This window comes from Bacillus rossius, chromosome 1, assembly GCF_032445375.1.
Source record: "Bacillus rossius redtenbacheri isolate Brsri chromosome 1, Brsri_v3, whole genome shotgun sequence".
Lineage (NCBI taxonomy): Eukaryota > Metazoa > Arthropoda > Insecta > Phasmatodea > Bacillidae > Bacillus > Bacillus rossius.
The window spans coordinates 196,703,522-196,728,014 of record NC_086330.1 but is presented as its reverse complement, the minus strand read 5'-3'; the positions used below and the strand labels follow the sequence as shown (position 1 = coordinate 196,728,014).

At 37.1% G+C, this 24,493-nt stretch overlaps 1 protein-coding gene across 2 annotated transcripts in view; it reads right to left on the bottom strand.

The window, feature by feature from the left end:
• Positions 1-24,493, bottom strand: part of LOC134527211 (ribonucleoside-diphosphate reductase subunit M2 B) — a 230,808-nt gene that overhangs the window by 119,890 nt on the left and 86,425 nt on the right. The window lies entirely within an intron of this gene.

Below are 24,493 nucleotides of genomic sequence, written 5' to 3'. Positions count from 1 at the left end.
GGGAAGCTAATAGCACATTAAGATGATAACCCGTTCACGTTTTTATGGCGGGGCAACGACGGACAAAGGAGACTCGGTACAATGAACGACGCAAACAAACACTCCGAATCTCTCCACGTAACTAGAACTGAGCCCGATAGCTCAGTAATCGCGATTAGCGGATTGATCCGGCCCGGAGGACCAAATGTTTCGTACTGAAACTGTTACCAGATAACATGAAAGTCAAAAATGATAGCCGGACGTCCGATGACGCCGGTACCAGACGAACCACTGAGTCTTTCCTGATGGCCACCAGGATCGCTTGAGTTAATGGCAGCGAAATGGCGCCATATTTGAATTTTGAAGCGTCCAACACTTGAATTAGTTAACATATATCTAGGGTAAGCACTATTTACAAATCCAACAGAGACTGTTCTGCACATAATTCAGTTGTGGCTTCATATAACGGTTTCAAAATTTCGACATACCCTTGAACGAGTTTCCATTCAGAGACTGTTAAGTTGTCAATATTTTGAGTGGCCAAATGACATGCAAGTGCTTCTTTATTTTCTAGTAACCTGCTGAGCATGAGATACTCTGAGTTCCATCTAGTCGCACAATCTTGGATCAAACTCAGTGCTGGCAGTCCAAGTTCAGTTTGAATTTTATGAAGTTTCTCGGTAGCACTGGAGCTATGCTTGTAATGTCCAACAATTGCCCTAGCGCTTTTCAACATGCTGCCCATTCCATCCGTCTCCTTCTGTGCATCATTTAATCCTAACTGCAATCTATGTGCAAAACATTGAAGTTGAAGAAGTTATACACAGCACATTGACATACCAAGCTTTATGTTTCTACCATTATCTGTAACTACATATAGGGGTATTGCATCTTTTAATTTGACAATGTTCCACTCTTGCAAGACTGAAGTAAACTTATCTGCAATGGCAGCACCAGTGTGACCTCCCGGAAAGTGATGACAACCAAGACAAAAAGTCTTGAGGGTAAAATCTTTGATAAAGTGGCATGTCACTGCCATGAACGCATCATTGGCAAGAGAAGTCCACAAGTCACATGTGAAAGACATGGAAGCTACACTTGCCAATGCATCTTCCACTTGTTTGCTCACATTTTTTTAACTTTAAGATACAAGCCGGGGACTACACTGCGTGAAAACGTTGTTCTGCTAGGTACTCTGTATAGAGGCTGTGCAGTACCAAGAACTTTTATGAAAGACGTGTTCTCCACTTTGTTATAAGGTAACATAGCATCAGCCAGCCATTCCCCAATTGAATTTGTGATGGCTGCAGCTTTCACATGAGTTGGAGACCATTTAAATGTATCCTCTATTTTAAGCTGTTTGGGCACAGGTTCTCCAGATACACTAGAAAATCTAGGCTGTGCTGATTTTTGTTTCTGAAGGTCATCAAATTCAATTTTTATGGCAGAGTGCTGTGAAAGATGTCTCAGTAGACCTGATGTATTTCCGGACTTCGTTTTGATAACTTTTCTACAAATGTTACACGTTCCCGTTGACTTATCGCCACTTTTTGTGTAATACTGCCACACTGATATGTCCACATCTTCCATTTTATCTTAAAATCAAAGTTTAATTTGACAACAAAGTTTACTTCTGTTAAACTGTTATATTCCCACAACACTTTTTTTTTCCACTTGGTTACGCCGCAGTTGGAGATAAAGCAGTATTAAGAAATTATTCTCATATTCCTAATAACATTTTACAGGCGTCACATTACATTTATTCATACCCGCAGAGTTGATCGCGTAAACGGGAAACTCTGGTACTGTAATGAAAACAAAGAAATTGATACTAGGGAGGCTTTGGCGGGATTCATTACTCGTGACGTCTTACGACTAAGTGAAACAAAGGTGGAAAAGGAAATGGGATGAACATACTATTTATTCTGCCTTTTCAACGGGTTTGAACACACACATTCACTAATTTTACGTAATACAAGGGCGTGAATTGTTCTGCGTGTTCAATCCATTCCTTTCCATTCCAGTCCAGTCCATTTAACACTCACATGACTTGCGCATTCTTTTATTGGAAATGAAATAAGAAACGGAACAGCGAAGCAGACTCCCGTCTGGCAGCATGACCACCATTCCCATTTGTTCGTTAAAAAGTAAATTTTGTATTTTGCCGTAATAATCAACATTTCAGTATGCTATTAAACATTACCCGAACAAAATATTATGACTAAATTAAAGGTATTGCATGCTTTTAATAACTTGACCGTAATAACGTGTATGTAAACAAAACCAATTTTGTAGGTTAGGTTCGAACGTAATTTATTATGTATTACTCTGACGTAACTTAAAAATTTAATACGGCAGTTTTTCTTTCAGGATAAATTGGAATTTAATATGAAATTTTTATTCACAGTTTCGGTTATTGATATGGTTTTGGATGGTTGACTATCGGCTAGTCTAATATCTCTTAGTTTCCATACCAAATTGAGTTGTTACCGGTACCAAAAAAAAATCTCTTTTTTTTCGAGAAATTATTTTTCTCGTTCGCTGTTCGAGAATGCAATATTTTCGAAATTTTTCTCGAGGTTCGAGATCTCGCACAACACTAGTAATATGGGGTTCTAGTGCATTTTATAATGTACATGATTTGTAAGTAACATCCAGCATCAGTACAATTTTTAATTTATTCTTAAATTATAGTAATATTATGATAAATATTTTAATTACTTTGCAATATAATATTTCAGGGTACCGAAGGCCTTATTTATTTTAACTTTCTTGAATCATAGAGAAGGCTCTATTTATTAAGCATTTTTAGATAGTACAGTAGAATCCCGCTGATGCGATCCCTCACGGTTTCCAGAAAAACGGACTTATAAACAGAATGGTCGCAATAGACAATTCGGGCCAATTTTTAACCCCCCCCCCCCCCCCCCCCCCCGCCACAAACCAGGAAATATATCCAAATACATAAAAAAATCGCCTTAGTTCACATGTTTGCACGCGTGTGTGTGAGGCTGGCGACCAGCAGCATCGTTAGCTAGCGTGAGTGTGACGATAAATGTCGACCTTGACCACTTCCGCTTGCTGCAGGGCTCGCTCTCTTCTATCTGTCTCCCCCTCCCACAAATATATTGGCTGGCAGGCCTCGTCCTTCTTTATCTTATCTCTCACGCACACTTGAAGCACCTAATACATCATCTCCTTAAATACAATACATACTTACAGTAGAATCTCGTTATAAAGTACATCAATACAGCTTCAACTTTTATACTTAGTAATGAAAGTACTTTATTCTGAAGTCTATATATTTACCTTTAAAACGTAGTATTTTTTAATTTTTAAAAATAGTTTAGTAGGGGATCAAATGTTACATTAGCTTGAAAGCGAAATATTTTAAAACAACAATAATTTTAAAAAAATTACTGAACTTAATACAGTATCCTAAATTCTAACCCTACATATTCAAAATTTATATCTTACGAACACAAAATGACATGGGTTATACTACAGTGAAACCCCTTATTTACGTTATCGTTATTCACGTTTTCCCGTTATTTGCACTATATTCTTCAGATACCGTTTGGTTCCCATTTAATCTAATACAATACTTTCACGCGAATTACGTCTCAAAAATAGAATCAATCCCTACATTAACATCACGTAACAACCATAGTAGGCCTAAAAACATTGTGAAAAACGTAACTTTTATAGTCGGCAGTGAACATTTTAAATCGCAAAATAAACATATTTTATAACATGAAAAGTTGCTTTTATTTCAAAACATATAATAATTTAAGCCTAGGCGTGTAAAAGTCCGAGTAATTATGGCAGGAGACAATCTAAAATGCACTCGGGAAAAATGTAAACTCACGAATGTATAAACGTTCTGATACTATATTTATGTCACAACTTAGCTGAAATACTCGTACGTGACATAAACTTCACTAGATAAAATGAGCGGAGTCTTGGTAACTGCTTTAAAAGTATTTTATAATTTCGGAAATATTGTACAGTTGACGCATATTTTTTAAACTAACCACATATTTCCGAGAATCATCAATAATTAATTTTTGGTATCAAGAAATCAAGATGAACGTAAACTTGAACACGTCACGGCAGCGAGAAAACTGGTGTGTATACCAATAAACTGGTATTAGAACTGGACAAAACTAGTACACGGGAGGTGGAGCTTATATTTTTTTCCGCTAAGCTCGCATCTATTGGCTGGCTGCTGATGGAACGTCACGAGTCTGGGCGGAGCGTTGAGTGAGTTATACTGCGCATGCACAGCTCAGAGATCAGAGAGAGCCAGCCGGCGGCTACGCCACGCCGTAACAACAGCTGATCGAGTACAATGACCTTTCTCCGCGCACGGCGCGCTATTGACTGTAAATTTCCAATTTGCTGCCCTTTTTTATTTTTTTTATTTTTTTTTACTGTGGTGCAATGCGTTATGTGTAATGTAGCCCGCATTTGTTATGAACGCTGCAGGATACGACTGTATTTTAATCAACTTTAACGTATTTCTTACTTTTCCCTTCATTTACACTTTCCCGCTTTTTACACTTTTTTACGTTGTCCCCATGAAAAGTGCAAATAAGGGGTTTTGCTGTATTTTGCAGATATGTACATTTATTGGGATAGAATTCCCTGAAAATACTTACCTTAAATATTTTAAAAATCACTGGAGAAAGTTTTTTGTTTGTACAATACAGCATGTACAAAAAAAGTTAACTTCAACATAAAAAACACAGATAAACAAGAAATTCCATGCAAGTTTAGGCATGACCACTTTTTTTTAAAAATGATTATTGAGTTTTTTTACATAAACACACTTCAAAGAAGAGTGTTGGCCTTTCTTCTAAACAAGAATAAATTTTCTTTTTTTTTCTTGAAAAACAGAGAAATTTTAGTTTGCTTTGTGTGTTTTTAAGTGTTTGTTGCACAAACTGTTCAACATTGTGCATGGATTCCATTACATGTATGGGAACATTTTCTGTTTTTGAAAGAAATGATGAAAGTTTTTCAAAGCACATCATGGCTTCTTTTGCAGTGACTGGCTCCTCTTCAACTTCTTCATATTCTGAGAATACACTGACTGCCGCTTCCATCACTTCATTTACTATTTCTGCATCAGTCAACTGTGGTGTAGTTTCCACATTACAATCAATACCTTCATAGTCTTCAAAAGAAATGTTGTCTAGTTGCAAAGTACTTGACACTTCTTGCCAAACTTCTGGTGAGATGTCATCATCAGCAACAGCATCACTTGCAGAACTTGTGGTTGCCTGGTCCATAGACAAACCATCACTGCTGTCTTTATCACTTGCCTTTATGATGCCAGATTTCCTCCAACAATTGGCTATTGTCTCCTCCTTAACATTCCACCAACCACCTGTTATAAGTTGAATGGCTTGACGGACATTGACATTTGTGGGCAAATTGCACCTGATGTTGATTAAAATTCTCTCAACGAGCCGCTTCCGAAAATGTACTTTTGCATTTTAGATGATGCCTTGATCTAAAGGCTGCAACACGGAAGTGCAGTTCGCAGGAAGAAATTCTAATTTTACATTTTCAAGTCGCACATCAACATTATGAGCTGCACAGTTGTCAACCAGAATGATGATCTTTTTGTGTTTCCTTTGCATTTCTTTATCGGTCTCAACTAGCCATTTAGAAAATAAATCTTTTAACATCCATGCCTTTGTGTAGCTGACGTAGTCAGCTGGAAGGGATGCAACACCTTTAAAGAATCTTGGATTTTTGAATTTTCCAATGATTAAAGGACGTAACTTCTAGTCATCTGCGAATTGTGATTTTTCCGTTCGAATCGAATTCGAATCGAATTTCAAAAAAAAATTCACGAGTTTCGAATTTTGTTCGAATCGAATTTGAGAATTTTTATTAAAATAACATAGATCATTAAAATTTTTTAGCATACCACCTTTGAATAACTTGTCACATAATTCACAGTTTAAATCAAGTAACTAAAATTAAAGTGAGACTATATTGAAGAAGCACAACCAGATTCTCAAAAATTAAAAAAAAAAAATCAAAAATTATGTCTGTAGCAATAACATAAAATCATACTAATTACTGTATTTTGTAAATTTACAGACTGGCACTAATTAGTGTGTTTGAACGTTTGACAGTTTTAGTTGGTTATTTTATAAAGTGGAACATGGCTACGCACAGTATTTACAGTAAAACTTATTTCCACTTTTTCTTCATGCGGTCAAAGTAAAAGTTTAAAAAGCAGGAAAGTGTAAATAAAGGGAAGACCATAAAAAGTATCACAGCTTACCATATTTAGCATGCTTGACTTTCAAGGATAAAAATATTAATAAAAATATCACAGCATAAGGAAGTTGTTCAAAAGAAAAATAACAAATTTCCCGTTTTTTTCGCTTAAGCATCACACATTTTATTCTAAAATAAAGTTTGAAAATTAGCGGTGAGACCGTGGATGCTACTATTATGCAAAAAAAAAAAAAAAGTAAAGCAATCCATAAAAACAAAACCTATTCATGAAAAGTACGTTTACAGTAAAACCCCTTATTTGCACTTTTCAAGGAACCCCAAGGAAAAAGTGTAAATTGCGGGAAAGTGTAAATTGTGGGAAAGCACTTTTATATGCAGTTAATGCTAAATTTTAGCTTAAAAAAATGTATCAGCATTTACTGGTGCTACAAGACAAACAATAGTTGTTTACAACACATTTAGGGCACTGCAAAAATATAATTTTCTTAAATATAAAAAACAATGCAACATAAAGCCTACATTAAATTTTTCAATAATTTTAATTTTATCTTCAATAGATAAAGTATTTCGTGGAACTTTATACCTATCCATCTTCAATCAAAATCTTGCCATAAATAATATTGTGAACGATAAAAAAACACGTGCTAACCAAAACGAACGTTGACTAATGTAAACAATGAAAGCCATCATAGATATGTACTGTACATAATGCAGCACTACTAAATATACGTACTGTGTATGAGCGCTTTCCGGTAGTATCGATAGCTCAGCGCTTCGGACTATGCTCTGCTACGAGAGTGCTCTATGACACCATAAATAAAACCGTTTGTGGTTCTGCTACGAAAGTTCTCTATGGCAGCAAAGATTAAAACGTTAGTAGAGGAGAGGCACCATAGAACTTGTCGATACATCAAAACGAAAGGTTACAGACAATAGGCGAACTACTTCAAACTTTTCACATCTATGACTAACGTGACGAGTATTTACATTTTTACCGTGTTTTGAAACGTACATTCCGGGTTTTTTGGTTACGTAGCGGTGTAATTTCAGGGAAAATGCAACACGAAAGTTAATGTACAATAAAACGGACCTACATAAAATGACGTTATTTGCGGGAAAACGTAAATAACGAGAACGTAAATACGAGGTTTTACTGCATTTAAAAAGTAGACTTTGCGAAAGCACGCCAAATAATTTAAATTAATGAGTGATGCAATAAAACCATTTTATTCAACATATAAAAAATAAATAGAAACCCATGACAAGAACGTGATTTGTAACTACAGAAGAACCTCGTTAATTCGTGATGGTCGGGTCCGAGATAATCAGGATTACCGAATTTCACGGACTAGCAATTAAAAGCCCGGAAGGTCTTGTCAAGCTCTCAGACACCGGCGTGCAGTTGGGTTAAGGCCAAGGTCATGTGACTTAACATCTCCCGAGGCTTACTGCGCCTTGGCAGCAGATGGATAAAAAAAATAGTAAACTCCCCTTTATTCGTGTTGATTTGGACCCACCGATGCCCGGATAGTTAAAATCCTGTAAAAAAAAATAAATAAACCCGGATAATCCGTTCACAATGTAATGTTGCAGAACCCTGCCCTCCTAATTAAATAATTTTTCTTTTAAACTATTTTTATGCATGTAAATATTTCTTAAAAAGTCTTTCTAATGATATTTTACCGTTTGTTATATATTTTAGGGTTGATATTTTTCACTTGCTATGTTTTTAAGAAGGTATTTTGTGTTTTAACAGACATTTTCTATCATTAGTAATTTTTATGTAATTATTCACAAATGAGTCGCTGTTCTAGATTTTTGCCTGTTTAGGCCTACTTTTTCAGGTTATTTTTAATGATTTTAATTTGGTAAAGAAATTTGTATTATAATTAATATTTGTAATGTTCATTTAACGTGTGGAATGGTTCTAGAACAAGGGACAGAGGCCTGTAAGTGGGAGTGAGAAAGGAACAGTGCTTCCCCGCCAACCGAGATAAAGAAGGTAATTCCCCCCCTGCATGGGAACTGTGTGATAACTGCTCTCTCACGGTGTGGGAGAGAGAAAGAGAATGGGAGTCCCCGATTTCGAGGTGAAATTGAAAAGAGACTGATCAGGGGAAGCCCAGAGTTCTGTGTGTAAAAGGTTTTTTCATGTATTGTAACTTGTTCTGTGATTGGCTGATATCTGTAGCGTGAATGAAGAGTGCGTGTGATTGGTCGGTGAGGTCATGTGACATCTACTCCCTGCGTGGAGGAGACGAGTTCATGAGATCACCAGTCGTCTGTCGAACGCTGGACGAGTAGGTCGCGTTCGATGGCTTCTCGATAAATTATAATGTAATTTACGAAGAGAAAATTTCACGTTGGTGGTCGGAGCCAGGCCTATATTTAAATCAACCTAATTTTCTTTTTTTTCGTTTTGGATATAACTTAATTAGAAATTGTGGCCACCTTCGTAGGCATGTTGGCTCGGGGCAGAATTCGTTTTCGCTGGGTGCGGTCCTCTTCGAGGTCGTCCCATTTTTTTGTACTTGCAGTAAAACATTACTGAAGGACTCAATCTACGCTATTATTTTTCGGTAATTTCTCATCATGCGAGCTACCAGCAGTATTTGCGACAGTCAGATATATGTGTGGAACGAGTGAATGAACTATTGTAAGTGTTTGGATTCGTCGGGGCATTCTGTTTAAAAAAAATAAAACTATAAAAACATCTAAATTTGCAATCGGCGTTGAACTGTTTTATTTTGTATATAACGAAACGTTATATTTGGCGCCCGGCCGCACGGCTTGAATTTGGACACGACCCTGAGATTAAGACGGACATTTTCGGCAGTAAATAAAAAATATAAACATTCTCAAAACAAGTTTGCGACTATGATAACCTCAAATAACTACAATCTACGATAAATAATGAACAGTTTAGAAGAAAACTGCAAAATGTTTCCAGAACTATCGGCGCAGCTGAGCGGCGAAGGCGGTTTTTGTCCGCGACGAGAGTCTACGAGCGGCTTCAGCGAGTGAAGTGTTCCGGAGAAACGACGGAAAACGTTACTTCGAGGGACAGAGCGACCCAAGGCACCGTGGGACTTCAGGCCTGTTGCATCGCGGGACTTCGAGATCGTCACTTCGCGGGACAACGTGGGATGAATCGCCGAAATAGCAAGTGGAAAATTTAAGAAAACTGTATTATTTGTATTGGTTTTGAAAATTTAATTTGTATTTGTGTAAAATTTGGTAATTTGTGTATGTCAACATGGATAACGCTAGTACGAACAGCAGCGAATCAGATTTCATGGGTTTTCAGGAAAATGTAGAAAATTCCGAACAGTCAAATCCAAATTTGGAAACAAGTTTAATAGAGCAAGATTTTTCATGTCAACAGGAAAAACCTGTAAACATGGAACATCCTGCCAAACTAAGTCAGGATATGGAATCTCACACAATTAGCAGCCCAGTTGAGGTTATGGGGGGGTCAGAGATGTTACACAGATTGATGGAAATGATGCAAGGAATGACACAAAAATTTGAACAAAACAACCAGGAAATGAAACAAGGACAACAGGAGTTAAAACAGGAATTAAAACAGGAAATGAAACAGGGACAACAGGATCTTACTCTAAAATTAGAACAGGGTCTAGCACAAAACACGCAGGAAATAAAACGGGAATTATCACAGATGAAGGATGAAATTATTGAACAGGTAGCTACATGTACAAACAAAGTAGATGGGTGTGCAAATAATGTGGCAGAAATGCAAGTGGAAAGGGAACCAACTAATATAGAAAATTGTGAAAGGGAAATAATAGTGTCAAAAGAAAATGTGGAAGTTGTTGTACATGATGTACATGAGCAGGTAAACATTGTGAATAAATGTGAAAAATTCCTAGATGAGGGAAACAGGGAATGTTTGGACAATGTGGTTGAAAAAATTAGTAAATTCAGAGGTAATACACACGGTATCAGGATGTTGTGTAAACAAATGAAGAAAGTAGAAATTGAAATGAAAACATTCTCAAATACACTTAAGGACGAATTTGATGAGGAAGTATTCAGTGAGTTGAGTTTGACAGATTGCGGAGAAACGATAAAGGGGAAATTTGGTCAAAATGTAAGCAGTAATGTACGAAGATGTGGGTTGTGTGTATTGAATAGTGTACAAACTAAAAATTTTGCCCTGATCCATGTGAGAAAAACTGTGCAACATGGTCAGAGGTTTTGGGTGTGGAAGCATGTGTACAGAACTATCGCCGAGATAGTAAACAGTTTTTTATTCTGTTCAAAGGCAGAAGAAAGTTATGGTAAATGGACAGGGGTAATGCAACATAGTGAAACAGTGTGTTTTGACTTGTTTGGCCCACTGCCTAGATGGAGGGGTGGAGTCAAAACTAGTTGTGTCGTGTTTGATGTTTTTTAAATTTTTTGCAAATTTTGCCATTTTTTTTATTTTTTATGTTTTTCAGATTTTTTATTTTTTGAATTGTATACTTGTTAATGTTTTGTATTCTGTAGAGTTTTTGTATTTTTTGAAGAAAAATGATAGGATAATATAGAAATGCACACAAATAAGATTATGACAGCAATTTTTTACAAGATTTTAAAGAGTAGGAAGATAAATACATCAAAGTTAATGTGAATATTTTCTGTTGTAATAATAACAATGGTATAAATTATTTTTGAGTAGACAGTTATTAAATATTACGTGAAGAAATGTTTACATTGTGAGAATTTCATTGCACTTGGTTAATGTTTGTTTAATGCTGTGTCATGAGATGATGTTAACGGAAATTTAGTATGAGTTGTTTTTGGGAAAATGATATAATTTTGAAATGGTTAAATATTTTAAATGAAAATGCTACACATATTGGTAATGGTAAATGTTTGTTTTGGATTGATGACAGGGTGACAACATCCTATATTAAAGGTATGAAGTGTAATACTAAACGTTAATGCATAACAGTCGTCGAGTTTTGAAGCTACAGAAGCATTTGTGTGTTCATGATGGCAAGAATTAAGGTGAATTTTTCGTATTGTCCTAAATAATGCAGCAAAGGTATTTTTCTTGGTGTAATGTGTTTTGTGAGGCAGCTGGGAGCCAGGAGGTTAGTTTTAAATATGTTTGCCGGCATGGAGTCCGATGTTTTTTTTTGCAAGGGTGAGTCCCTTCTCCTTGGTCGCTCCCACCCCTCATCAAGGTTAATTTTATGTGCTGTTGTTGCTGAAAGGGGAGATATTGTTTGAAACCTAAGGAAGGGCATTGGTTCATGTAATTTGTTTTTGAAGAATATAAGCATACGTCTGTATCTTAATGAAGTATTTGTCATGCCATGACTGTAGAATTGTCAACTTGTTGTTTATGGAAAATTAAGAGAGGTATGTAAAGATTAAAATTTGATGTGTAATGACAAGTGCAGTGTATATTTGTGTATTTGTTATGTATAATAGGTTAACCGAGCTGACTAGCAGCTAAAAGGGTTGTAATTGAGCGCCCCTTACCTTTCGGCTAGCTCAGGAGCTAGGAAGGAATGATAGAGGAGTTTGGAAAAACTGTATGTAATTTGTGGGTATATTTTTTTGGATAATAGGTTAGCCTAGCTGACTAGCAGCTAAAAGGGTTGTAATTGAGCGCCCCTTACCTTTCGGCTAGCTCAGGAGCTAGGTATGATAGAGAAGGAAGTTGGAGGAAATGAACTGTATATTTTTTATGTGTGATAATGATGTTTTTGTGTATTTTTTATACTATGGTTAATGATACTAAAAATATATAAGTGAATAATGTCAACAAAAAGAAATGCAGTGTTGATAAAGAATTAAGTTTGTGTGTATTTTGGTGTAAATATTATGAGGTTGTGTAACATATTTATTAGAAAGTTTGAATATGATTGGTGATGATGTAGTGGGTTATATAAAAGTTTTTGAAGTTTCAAATAACTAATTTAATGTTTTCTGGAGTTGTATTTGTTGTGGAAGATTTATTATGTGAGTTTCTGTGTATTAGGAAGTTGAGGCATTTAGTAGAAGTTGTAGTTCATGGGTTATCAATGTGGAGCAGTCTAGTTCTAATTTTGAAATAAGTGTTATCCACGGGTTGAATTTATGATAATGGTATTGTGAAGAATCTTAAAATTTTAGAAGTTGTTTTTTTTTTGGATGGAATTAGGAAAATTTTGTGTCAACAGTTTTGAAGCGATAGTGTTGTCAATGTTTTGTTGGTGCAGATATGAGGAGTGGAGATATTGGTGGATTTGTGAGTTAAAGTGGTTATTTCGTGGGATTTGAGGAGTTTGTCAGAAGCAGCAGAGAATCAGAGTAACAGCGGTTTTTTTTTTTAAGGGATTTTAATGGAGATAATTTGTTTTGAGGTTATTTGTCGTCGTCATTGAGGTTAGAAGTTTTTATCGTCGTTGAGAAGTTTTTATCGTCGTCAAGGTGTTCATGGAGACGTAATTCCTGGAGTTTAAGATTTTCGTCGTCATTGAAGTAGTTATGAAGTTTATTGCAGCTGGTGTTGATGTTTCCACAGTTGTAAATTAAGTTGTTCAGAGTTTTTTGTTGTTATTGAAGATTCTTCGTTGACCAGGGGGTGTCTGCTTGAAGCTTATAGAGAGACCAGTTTCAAAGTTATTTGTATTTTGCACTAATGAGAGGGAGATAACCATTTGTTAAGAGTTTTTGACGCTTTGTAAAAAGAGATGTTTTCAAATTTTGGCTTTTTAACAAAGAATTGATGTTATTGCAATTTTTAAGTAACAGTTTTTTGAATTTCTGTATAAACAAGGGTAATAACTACTGGATGCATTTATTTCTCAGGATGTTTTTGTATTTATTTTGTACAGATTAGTTTTTCACTTTTGTAACTTTTCAATTAAATGTAGTGTTAATTTAATTGAAAAGTTAGGGGGGTAATGTAATGTTGCAGAACCCTGCCCTCCTAATTAAATAATTTTTCTTTTAAACTATTTTTATGCATGTAAATATTTCTTAAAAAGTCTTTCTAATGATATTTTACCGTTTGTTATATATTTTAGGGTTGATATTTTTCACTTGCTATGTTTTTAAGAAGGTATTTTGTGTTTTAACAGACATTTTCTATCATTAGTAATTTTTATGTAATTATTCACAAATGAGTCGCTGTTCTAGATTTTTGCCTGTTTAGGCCTACTTTTTCAGGTTATTTTTAATGATTTTAATTTGGTAAAGAAATTTGTATTATAATTACTATTTGTAATGTTCATTTAACGTGTGGAATGGTTCTAGAACAAGGGACAGAGGCCTGTAAGTGGGAGTGAGAAAGGAACAGTGCTTCCCCGCCAACCGAGATAAAGACGGTAATTCCCCCCCTGCATGGGAACTGTGTGATAACTGCTCTCTCACGGTGTGGGAGAGAGAAAGAGAATGGGAGTCCCCGATTTCGAGGTGAAATTGAAAAGAGACTGATCAGGGGAAGCCCAGAGTTCTGTGTGTAAAAGGTTTTTTCATGTATTGTAACTTGTTCTGTGATTGGCTGATATCTGTAGCGTGAATGAAGAGTGCGTGTGATTGGTCGGTGAGGTCATGTGACATCTACTCCCTGCGTGGAGGAGACGAGTTCATGAGATCACCAGTCGTCTGTCGAACGCTGGACGAGTAGGTCGCGTTCGATGGCTTCTCGATAAATTATAATGTAATTTACGAAGAGAAAATTTCACGTTGGTGGTCGGAGCCAGGCCTATATTTAAATCAACCTAATTTTCTTTTTTTTCGTTTTGGATATAACTTAATTAGAAATTGTGGCCACCTTCGTAGGCATGTTGGCTCGGGGCGGAATTCGTTTTCGCTGGGTGCGGTCCTCTTCGAGGTCGTCCCATTTTTTTGTACTTGCAGTAAAACATTACTGAAGGACTCAATCTACGCTATTATTTTTCGGTAATTTCTCATCATGCGAGCTACCAGCAGTATTTGCGACAGTCAGATATATGTGTGGAACGAGTGAATGAACTATTGTAAGTGTTTGGATTCGTCGGGGCATTCTGTTTAAAAAAAATAAAACTATAAAAACATCTAAATTTGCAATCGGCGTTGAACCGTTTTATTTTGTATATAACGAAACGTTATAACGGTAAGGGCCGTCTTCGAATTAGTGTCTCGGCTTAAAAAAATACAGCACTGCCTAGCCATTAGTAGAGTCCCGTAAAAATGGTTTTATTTTTCCTTAAATTTCGTTTTGAAAAAATCAAATTTCGGTTTTATTTCGCTGTTTTGGTTTTTCATGTTTACTTTAACTTTTGAGAATGGTTTTATGACCTACAAGTTTTGCTTGGCTAAATAATAGTGGCACGGCGTATACTCGTATACTGCACTCTAAAGTCAACACTATTGGCAAATAAAAATTGTAGGCTTGAAACAGCTCGGCACGGCCCGGTGCCGCCTAGCGCGCTGCCTCGGCACGGCCCGGTGTCGCCTAGCGCGCTGCCTCGGCACAAAATGTCTCAACTTAGTATTCTTTTAATATTTCTTGCTGCTGTTCTTTGTCCCGTTGACGCCGTATTCACTTGCTCTGCGGTCGTATTGCATTTGCTGAGAAGTGTAGTTACGGCAGTTAAAGGTCACTGATTTTGCTTATCAATCGGCGTAGTGCCATGTGTTCATGTTTACGAGTGGTAGAGGTGTAAAAGTAACGAAAAAAAGTGTACCCGTATGTATTCTTTACTATAACAATTAGTACTCGTTACTATCGTGTCGCTACGTTACTCGTTACTTCTGATACCGCATAACATGCAATGTTATGTTGCAGCAACGAATCGAGTCGTATTGCGTACGCGTACAGTATGACGTCACGTAAATAATAATAAATAGAATATAAACAATTAACAATATTTGATAATTAACAGTTTTTGTTAACCAAGAAACAATTAAATCTCATTAGAGCGGTTTTATTATATTATCTCTTTTAAGATAAAAACCAAAAAAACACGTGAAAATACGCGATAATAAAGAACAAAAACATACATATTTCTAATTTGTAAAAAATACTTTCTTATAAACAGTAAAAAACTTGGACGACAAATTTCCATATTATACTTTAACAAACATCGTTCTTTGTAACGTAAATTCATCGAATATGCGCGCGCATGCGTAAAACATACGAAAAATGCGAGTAACGAAATCCAGCCGTGTGTAACGTTTCGTTACTCGATACTAGATGGCGCACCCGTTACTCAGTCAGTACCGAATACATACGGTTTGCTACACCTACAGCTCTAACGAGTAGGTTGCCAAGCCAGTCAAACGTAGTTGAAAGCATGAGGTTGTTAACTGTTCAACATGAAAGGAAGAATTAAAATTTTATATTTCTCTACAAGATTAATGTGTAAATACAGCGGGTTGAAAATCATGGCAGCGATATTGTGTTGAAAACATCGCCGGTATTTTTTATTAACTTTGTGTTGATGCTCAGGTACATTTTTCTCTTTTTAATTAGTTTATGATTGCAATTACTGCTTTCGTTTCAAATTGTCATGATTACGTGACGGGAATACTGTAAATCATTATTTACTTTCATTACTACAAAGCGGCCATGTTGGAACTTAGAAAAATGGCGATGTGCCGTCAACGTCGTGTTTACTTGTTTTTCGCGATGTCTTGCATGGGTGGTCTAATTCATTATTATCAGTTTTATTTCTCGATGCTGTGCGATTTCGGTGTTTTGTCGCGAATTAAGGTAAATTGCGGTGTTATTTCGCGATATCGCGATTCGCGAAATTTCCGTGTCTCTAGCCATTAGTTCACGGTCATTTACAACAGCCCAAGAGGGAAAGATAAGATCGTGCTGACCTTGCACACATAAATTTTGGGTATGCACCCCCCCCCTCCCCGCCCTTCGTACAGCCGAATGCCAGGCGCCTGCCGCGTTGGCGGGCGGAAAGTAACTCAGCAGTACGTGAAACAACATTAAAAAAAAGGGGAGACGGGAAGCAGAGTCATGACATCCCCCTCAAGTTTAAAGAGTGATAAATGTGACAGCTGAAAGGGGGGCGACACAAAGGGTCGGTACAAACAGTGTTGCAGAGTTTGGCGGCCCACGTGATGGCTTGCAGTGTTTGCCGGCGGCCGGCCCGCGTGACGTTTATTTTAAGCGCTGACAATTTTTACTTTTATTTTATTTTTTTCACTTTTAAATCGTCCCGGATTATCTGATTCCCGAATTAGCGCGTCATGGATTAACGAGGTTCTACTGTATACGCATAACGATCGTGTGGGTTAACTCGGTTCCTGACAGAGCGCGCGCGTGCATGCAGTCTGCGAGCTATCGATATAAATCTTAGAGTACGTGCGCGCGCTCTATACGGGAATACAGGAATCAACACAACCAAACTGGCATTGCTTACGATTTATAAGCGGTGTAAAGCGACTCCCGAGACGTTAAAGATGAAGTTTTTAACTTTTAAAAAGACTTTTTAACACGATTTACACATCAGATTACTTTGAAATAGGATTAATTAAGTTAGTAAGCAGAACAAACGGCGTAAACTGCGTAAAGCAATAGGCGCGTTGTAAACAACGGGAATTTATTGCATTACATCAAATGAAGTTAAAACGGGACAGAAATAAAATGGTTCAATTAACGGGAAAACGTAAATAACGGTAAAGTAAATTAGGTGTTTCGCTGTATAATTTTTTTAAGTGGAAGATGTAATTGTCCATTTACATTTATTTAAACATTTGGGGGGGGGGGGGGGGGGGGTATGTCTTATATTAGTGTATACGGGCCAGATTTTGCAAGTCAAATTATTGTAAAATGAATTCGATTCGAATTTACGAATAGAATATCAAAAAATTCGAACTCGAATTCGGAAATTTCGAATATTCGCAGAACCCTAGTAACTTGGTGGTTCCAGTTCCATTGCAGCAGAATAATACTGACCTCTCTTTGGATTTCTTTCCACCTGTGCACTTCTCTCCTTTGTATGCCATAGTTTTATTTGGTAGAAGTTTATAAAAAAAATGCTGTCTCATCGACAATAGGAGAATAGGACTCTAGTATTCCATTCAATTTGTCAACATTCCATTGCTCTGCAGCTGCCGTATCAGCATCTTTCCCTTCCCCAGACACAACGTTCCATGAAATTCCATGTCGTTCACGAAATCGATGAAGCCAACCATAACTTGCCTGAAAATCTTTGATATCCATCAAGAAAGAAAAATTTTATGCTTTAGCCTGCAACATGGGTCCTGTGACTGGAACATTTTGTGCCCTCATATCCTTCAGCCAGTTGTTCAGCGCAATTTCCAGGTCCTTGTTATCTCCTAGGAGAAGTCTCTTGCGACCAGCTGATAAAGATGACTGTTCGTACAGTTTAATAATTTTTTCGCGATCTTTTACGATTGTTGACAATGTAGTGGGCACCAAAACTAAACGACCGTGCCACTTCTGCATTTTTCCTGCCTTTGTCCACTTCTTATAAAATTTCCACCTTTTCCTTCAAAGTGAACTGCTTGTGTTTCTTTTTACCTTTTTGGCCATCCATCCTGATTAAAATAATCAACAAAACCGTTTACCACACGCCACGTCAAACGTAAACAAACCTCGCATCCATAGATAACCATAGTGCCGCACTAGTAGCACGCGTCGCGAGCATGGCTGTGCCAGGCAACATTCTGACCTTTATGGCAATACAATTAAAGCATGTCGGCCATGTTGTGACAAACATTTCAAAACTTAACCTGCATAAATTAACATCATTGGATTTTCTATTTCGTCTATTAGTTAAAATATAATTTTTATTTAACGTTTCTATCTGCAAATATACATATTTGCGTTAATTAAAACTTTAAAAACTTGCTCTACAAATAACCATAAGATGGCGCAGCTAAAAACAATTGTCGAGAAGAGGGGTGAGACAGCAATCGATTTTTTGGGATCGTCTCGTGCACTTAAGTGTGTGATCCATGGAGGAAGAAAGGCACGTTATACTGTACTATGATTCTATGAATCGTTGAGACAGTGTTTGTTTACGTTTTATAAATGTTAACGATTCTTGAAAGTGATAAAAAAAATCATAATAATGTGCATTTATATTAAAGAACCCCTGCGCAAACACCGTAACAATTACAGTAGAATCTTGATGATGCGACCCCTTACGGTTTCCGGAAAAACCGACTTATAAACGGAATGGTCGCAATAGAGAATTTGGGGTGTCACCGCATCGTCGGATACATACACATGAATGCCGCTCGGGCAGTGTCTAGCCGAGCTCGGCACCTCCACTATCGCACGAAAAGCCATCTCAGCTGTCATGTTATCTTACCCGCCCGCAGGAAAATCCGCTGTGGTAGCTGTGTTTTTTCTTCTTTTTTTTTTTTACGCTGTGAAGGGACGTGGAAAAGATAATTGCTTGAGCTGTCAAAATAAACATCGCTGACGGCAACGGCGGGAGCGCATCCTGTCGGTCTGTCGCTGTGATTATCTACTCCAAAAACATGTCACAGCATTTCAGGATAGCATTGTTCTTATATCTTTCGTTTATAGCCGAATGTTTTCTACCTGATCCACACAAGTTCCTTCGCCACGTTTTGAACGAAAATAACCACCAGCCGGCTAGCATAGCCGAACTCACGTGACGCGAATTCACGTAGTGCAAGTATTATTGGAACCCATTGTTCGGGGTATGCGAGTCTGAGGTGTATAGAATAATTCCACGCAATTTTTTTTGTTTAGCTGCGCATGTGCGAAGTCAGCGATGTTAAAGAAAAGTAGCCAAGAACCAAACACCTGGCAACGTCGTTAACACAGTGAAAACAGCTTTGTGTGGCCAGTGACACCTGAGATGCAGCTGGCAAGATCACACTAACCAGTCGCAAAATAAAGGCACGGGACCGGGATGGCAATAGACGCGCGCGTAGATGCTATCAGGTGATGCGTGCAGTTTACTGGTGTTGGCTAGCGTGGACAGTCTAGAGGGGTGGTATCTATTTTTAGCCGTCTTTTGTATGCCTGCCTGCTTACAGTACAGCGCTCGCCAAGATAAATGTGAACACATAGCGCCCAACAAAGTGTGACAAACTTGTTTCTCAGCCGATTTTACTCAAATTTTCGACTTTCTCTGCTCAAATTTTTCACGGTTTCTCAAAAACGGTCATACAGTAAAACCCCTTATTTGCACTTTTCAAGGAACCCCAAGGAAAAAGTGTAAATTGCAGGAAAGTGTAAATTGTGGGAAAGCACTTTTATTGGCAGTTAATGCTAAATTTTAGCCTAAAAAAATGTATCAGCATTTACTGGTGCTACAAGACAAACAATAGTTGTTTACAACACATTTAGGGCACTGCAAAAATATAATTTTCTTAAATATAAAAAACAATGCAACATAAAGCCTACATTAAATTTTCTCTAGTACAGTTTTATAGGTACATACTAGTATAAATTCAACACTTTTTAAAGAAATCTGAAATTTTTGTTTGACTTTTCTTTTGTTCAGTTTGTATGGTCTGAATTTCTTTTTCCAAGGAATGAAGTGCATCAACTGCATTTTCACTGTTTGGTGCACTGAGAATATAATTCCTTAGAGTCTGTAGGGCTTGAAGTGCATCGATCGTCGTCGGTATGGGAGTTTCCACTTCCGAATCATCATCTTCACTACTTTCTTGTTTTTCTGCCAGATGACTATCAACAATGTCCTCCACAGTCTGGACTTCACAAGTTACAACATTATCATCCAGTTGTACATAGTCAGTGAAGTCTCCATTTTGTGAAAGTTGCAGATATTCTTCTTTCACTTTATCTGCTCCAGGCAAGTTTTCACTGGATCCAGCACTCTGTCCACTGTCAACAAAGAAACCAGCTTTCTGGAAACAGTTGGTTATAGTTTCTGGTGTAACTTCCTTCCATGCTCTTGCTGCGAAATGTAGTGCAGTTAGTAGATTTATTTTCATTTGTGTTGGGTCCTTGCCATTGTCCAGCATGGCAACTGCTCTGGATACAATGCATATGTGGTAATAGCACTTGAAAGAGTTGATGATACCCAGATCTAGGGGCTGGAGTGTGCTTGTGCAATTCGCAGGGAAATACACAATCTTCACATTCCTCAGCTCTATGTTTATTTTGTGGGCAGGGCACTGATCAATGAATAGCAAGACATTTCGGTTACGCAGCGCCATTTTTCTGTCAAAAGCTTGGATCTGTTGCTGAAAAAGAGACCCTGTCATCCAGGATTTATTGTTTGCTTCATACAAAGTTGGCAAAGTTTTAATGTTTTTAAAACAACGTGGTTTTTTTGATTTGCTGATTACAAACAACGGAAATTTTTCAGAACCATCAGCATTTGTAAGTAAGAGAATGGTAATGCGATTTTTGCTCAGCTTGCCACCATGGCATTTTTCCCCTTTAAAGCATAATGTTTTATTAGGCAATACACAGTAAAACAAAAACTTGTCTCATCAGCATTGAAAACATCTTTAGCTGAGTACCCCTCCAACTGTTCCTTGAGCGACGTGTTTTTCCAAACATCAGCAGTTTCCTCGTCCACACTCTTGCTTTCACCACACACAACCTTATAAACAACATTATGGCGCTGGCGAAATCTGTCTATCCATCCATTAGAAGCTGAAAAATCATCAATTCCAAGCCTCAAAGCAATGACTTTTGCTTTCTCGCGTAGTACATTGCCATTGATTGGAAGATTTGAAGAGCGAGCACAAATGAACCACTCATACAACAAACTTTCAAGTTCTTTAAATGTAGAGTCTTTCACGTACTTGCGCTTCTTCGCACTAGGCCCGCATTGGGCAGCATTTGCTTCAATAGAACACCTATTTTTAATTATTGTGTTTAAAGTATTAACAGGAATATTCAGTTCCTTGGCCAAAACCACTCGGGTACCCACATGCTTGTCAAACTTCTCAATAATTTTAATTTTATCTTCAATAGATAAAGTATTTCGTGGCACTTTATACCTATCCATCTTCAATCAAAATCTTGCCATAAATAATATTGTGAACGATAAAAAAACACGTGCTAACCAAAACGGACGTTGACTAATGTAAACAATGAAAGCCATCATAGATATGTACTATACATAATGCAGCACTACTAAATATACGTACTGTGTATGAGCGCTTTCCGGTAGTATCGATAGCTCAGCGCTTCGGACTATGCTCTGCTACGAGAGTGCTCTATGACACCATAAATAAAACCGTTTGTGGTTCTGCTACGAAAGTTCTCTATGGCAGCAAAGATTAAAACGTTAGTAGAGGAGAGGCACCATAGAACTTGTCGATACATCAAAACGAAAGGTTACAGACAATAGGCGAACTACTTCAAACTTTTCACATCTATGACTAACGTGACGAGTATTTACATTTTTACCGTGTTTTGAAACGTACATTCCGGGTTTTTTGGTTACGTAGCGGTGTAATTTCAGGGAAAATGCAACACGAAAGTTAATGTACAATAAAACGGACCTACATAAAATGACGTTATTTGCGGGAAAACGTAAATAACGAGAACGTAAATACGAGGTTTTACTAGCAAAACCCCTTATTTGCACTTTTCATGGGGACACAGTAAAAAAGTGTAAAAAGCGGGAAAGTGTAAATAAAGGGAAAAGTAAGAAATACATTAAAGTTTATTAAAATACAGTCGCATCCTGCAGCGTTCATAACAAATGCGGGCTACATTACACATACGCATTGTAACACAGTAAAAAAAATTTAAAAAAAAAAGGGTCGCAAATTGGAAATTTACAGTCAATAGTACGACGTGCGCAGAGAAAGGTCATCGTACTCAATCAGCTGTTATGGCGCGGCGTAGCCGCCGGCTGGCTCTCTCTGTTGTCTGAGCTGCGCATGCACAGTATAACTCACTCAACGCTCCGCCCAGACTCGTGACATTCCATCAGCAGCCAGCCAATAGATGCGAGCTTAGCAAAATAAAATATAAGCTCCACCTCCCGTGTACCAGTTTTGTCCAGTTCTAATACCAGTTTATTGGTATATGCACCAGTTTTCTCGCTGCCGTGACGTGTTCAAGTTTACGTTCATCTTGATTTTTTGATACCAATAATTAATTATTGACGATCCCCAGATATAAATGGTTAGTTTAAAAAATATGCGTCAACTGTACAATACTTACGAAATTATAAAATACGTTTAAAACAGTTACCAAGAATCCGCTCATTTTATCTAGTGAAGTTTGTGTCTCGTACCAGTATTTCGGCTAAGTTGTGACAAATATAGTAACAGAACGTTTATACATTCGTGAGTTTGCGTTTTTCCCAAGTACACTTTAGATAGTCACGTGCTATAATTACTCGGACTTTTACACGCCTAGGCTTAAATTATTATATGTTTAGAAATAAAAGCAACTTTTCATGTTATAAAACATGTTTATTTTGCGATTTAAAATGTTCACTGCCGACTATAAAAGTTACGTTTTTCACAATGTTTTTAGGCCCACTATGGTTGTTACGTGACGTAAATAGCGGGATGGATTAGATTTTTGAAACGTAATTTGCGTGAATGTATTGTATTGCATTAAATGGAAACCAAACGGGACCTGAAGAATATAGTGCAAATAACGGGAAAACGTAAATAACGATAACGTAAATAAGGGGTTTCACTGTATAATGTTCCTGGTTATAACATCATACTTTAAGTCACAACATTTTTCCACAATGTATTTATTTAATGCATATAACATTTCACAAATAGTAAATATCCTGCTTATAATGTTTGCTTTATAAATTACAAGTAATGCAAAAATTGGGTTTAAAAACATAACTATTCGAACACTTATCCCATTTGTAAAGTTTGACTGTTAAAAGATTTACTTTATACGTTATAGTCATTTTTGTTTATAATCATTGCTGTACCATAGATGTGATTGTTCAAAAGGAATGTATGGAAAAAAACAAAATTTAAGTGTGCCAGAACACAAGTGATACGTGTTAGTGATAGCTAATGCTGTGTATTAAATACATTAAAAGTATACACATGGTTCGTACCCTCTTGCGCATTCAAAAATTAAGGAGATTTTAAGGACACCTTTACTTCATCGCCTCTCCACTATCAAGAGATAGAAAACAATGTTGAATAGTTAAAACATAAAAATCTATTTATTGGGTAAGTTCAATTCTTACATATAAGCTCCTTTGTCCAGACTTATCTATCTACTGTATTGTTGAAAATTAATACCGTATTTACTCGCATATAGGTCGCACCCATAATTTGAGGTCTTGAATTTGGTATTTAAGATTCCCCCCATATACGTCGCACCGGTAATTCATTACCGCGCCGTGCGCCTTGCGCGGAGAAATGTCATTTTACTCGATCAGCTGCTGTTACGGCGTGCCTGCTGGCTCTCTTTGTTCACTGAGCTGCGCATGCGCAGTATAACTCACTCAACGCTCCGCCCAGACTCGTGACCTTGCATCAGCAGCCAGCCAATAGATGCGAGCTTAGCGGAAAAAAATATAAGCTCCACCTCCCGTGTACCAGTTTTGTCCAGTTTATTGGTATACGCACCAGTTTTCTCGCTGCCGTGACACGTTCAAGCTTACGTCCATCTTGATGTCTTGATACCAATAATTAATTAATTATGATCCCCAGAAATAAATTGTTAGTTTAAAAAATATGCGTCAACTGTACAATACTTCCGAAATTATAAAATACGTATAAAACAGTTACCAAGACTCCGCTCATTTTATCTTGTGAAGTTTGTATCGTAACAGTATTTCGGTTAAGTTGTGGCATAAATACAGTATCAGAAATTAACAATCAGCCACGTTCATACATTCGTGAGTTTACGTTTTTCCCTCGTGCATTTTAGATTGTCTCCTGCTATAATTACTCGGACTTTTACACGCCTAGGCTTAAATTATTACATGTTTAGAAATAAAAGCAACTTTTCATGTTATAAAATATGTTTATTTTGCGATTTAAAATGTTCATTGCCAACCATAAACGTTACGTTTTTCACGATGTTTTTAGGCCTACTAGCTAATCTTATCTACTCTTAAAGTACCCACGGTATTTTCTGGTTGTTTATGGTTGTTACGTGACGTAAATAGCGGAATGGATTTGATTTTTGAGTCGTAATTTGCGTGAAAGTATTGTATTGGACTAAATGGGAACTAAACGGGACCTGAAGAATATAGTGCGAATAACGGGAAAACGTAAATAACGGTAACGTAAATAAGGGGTTTCGCTGTATGTGTACATTGTAAATAAATTTGCCTATACCTATATAAACATCTTTTTCGCATTTTAAAGCAAAATA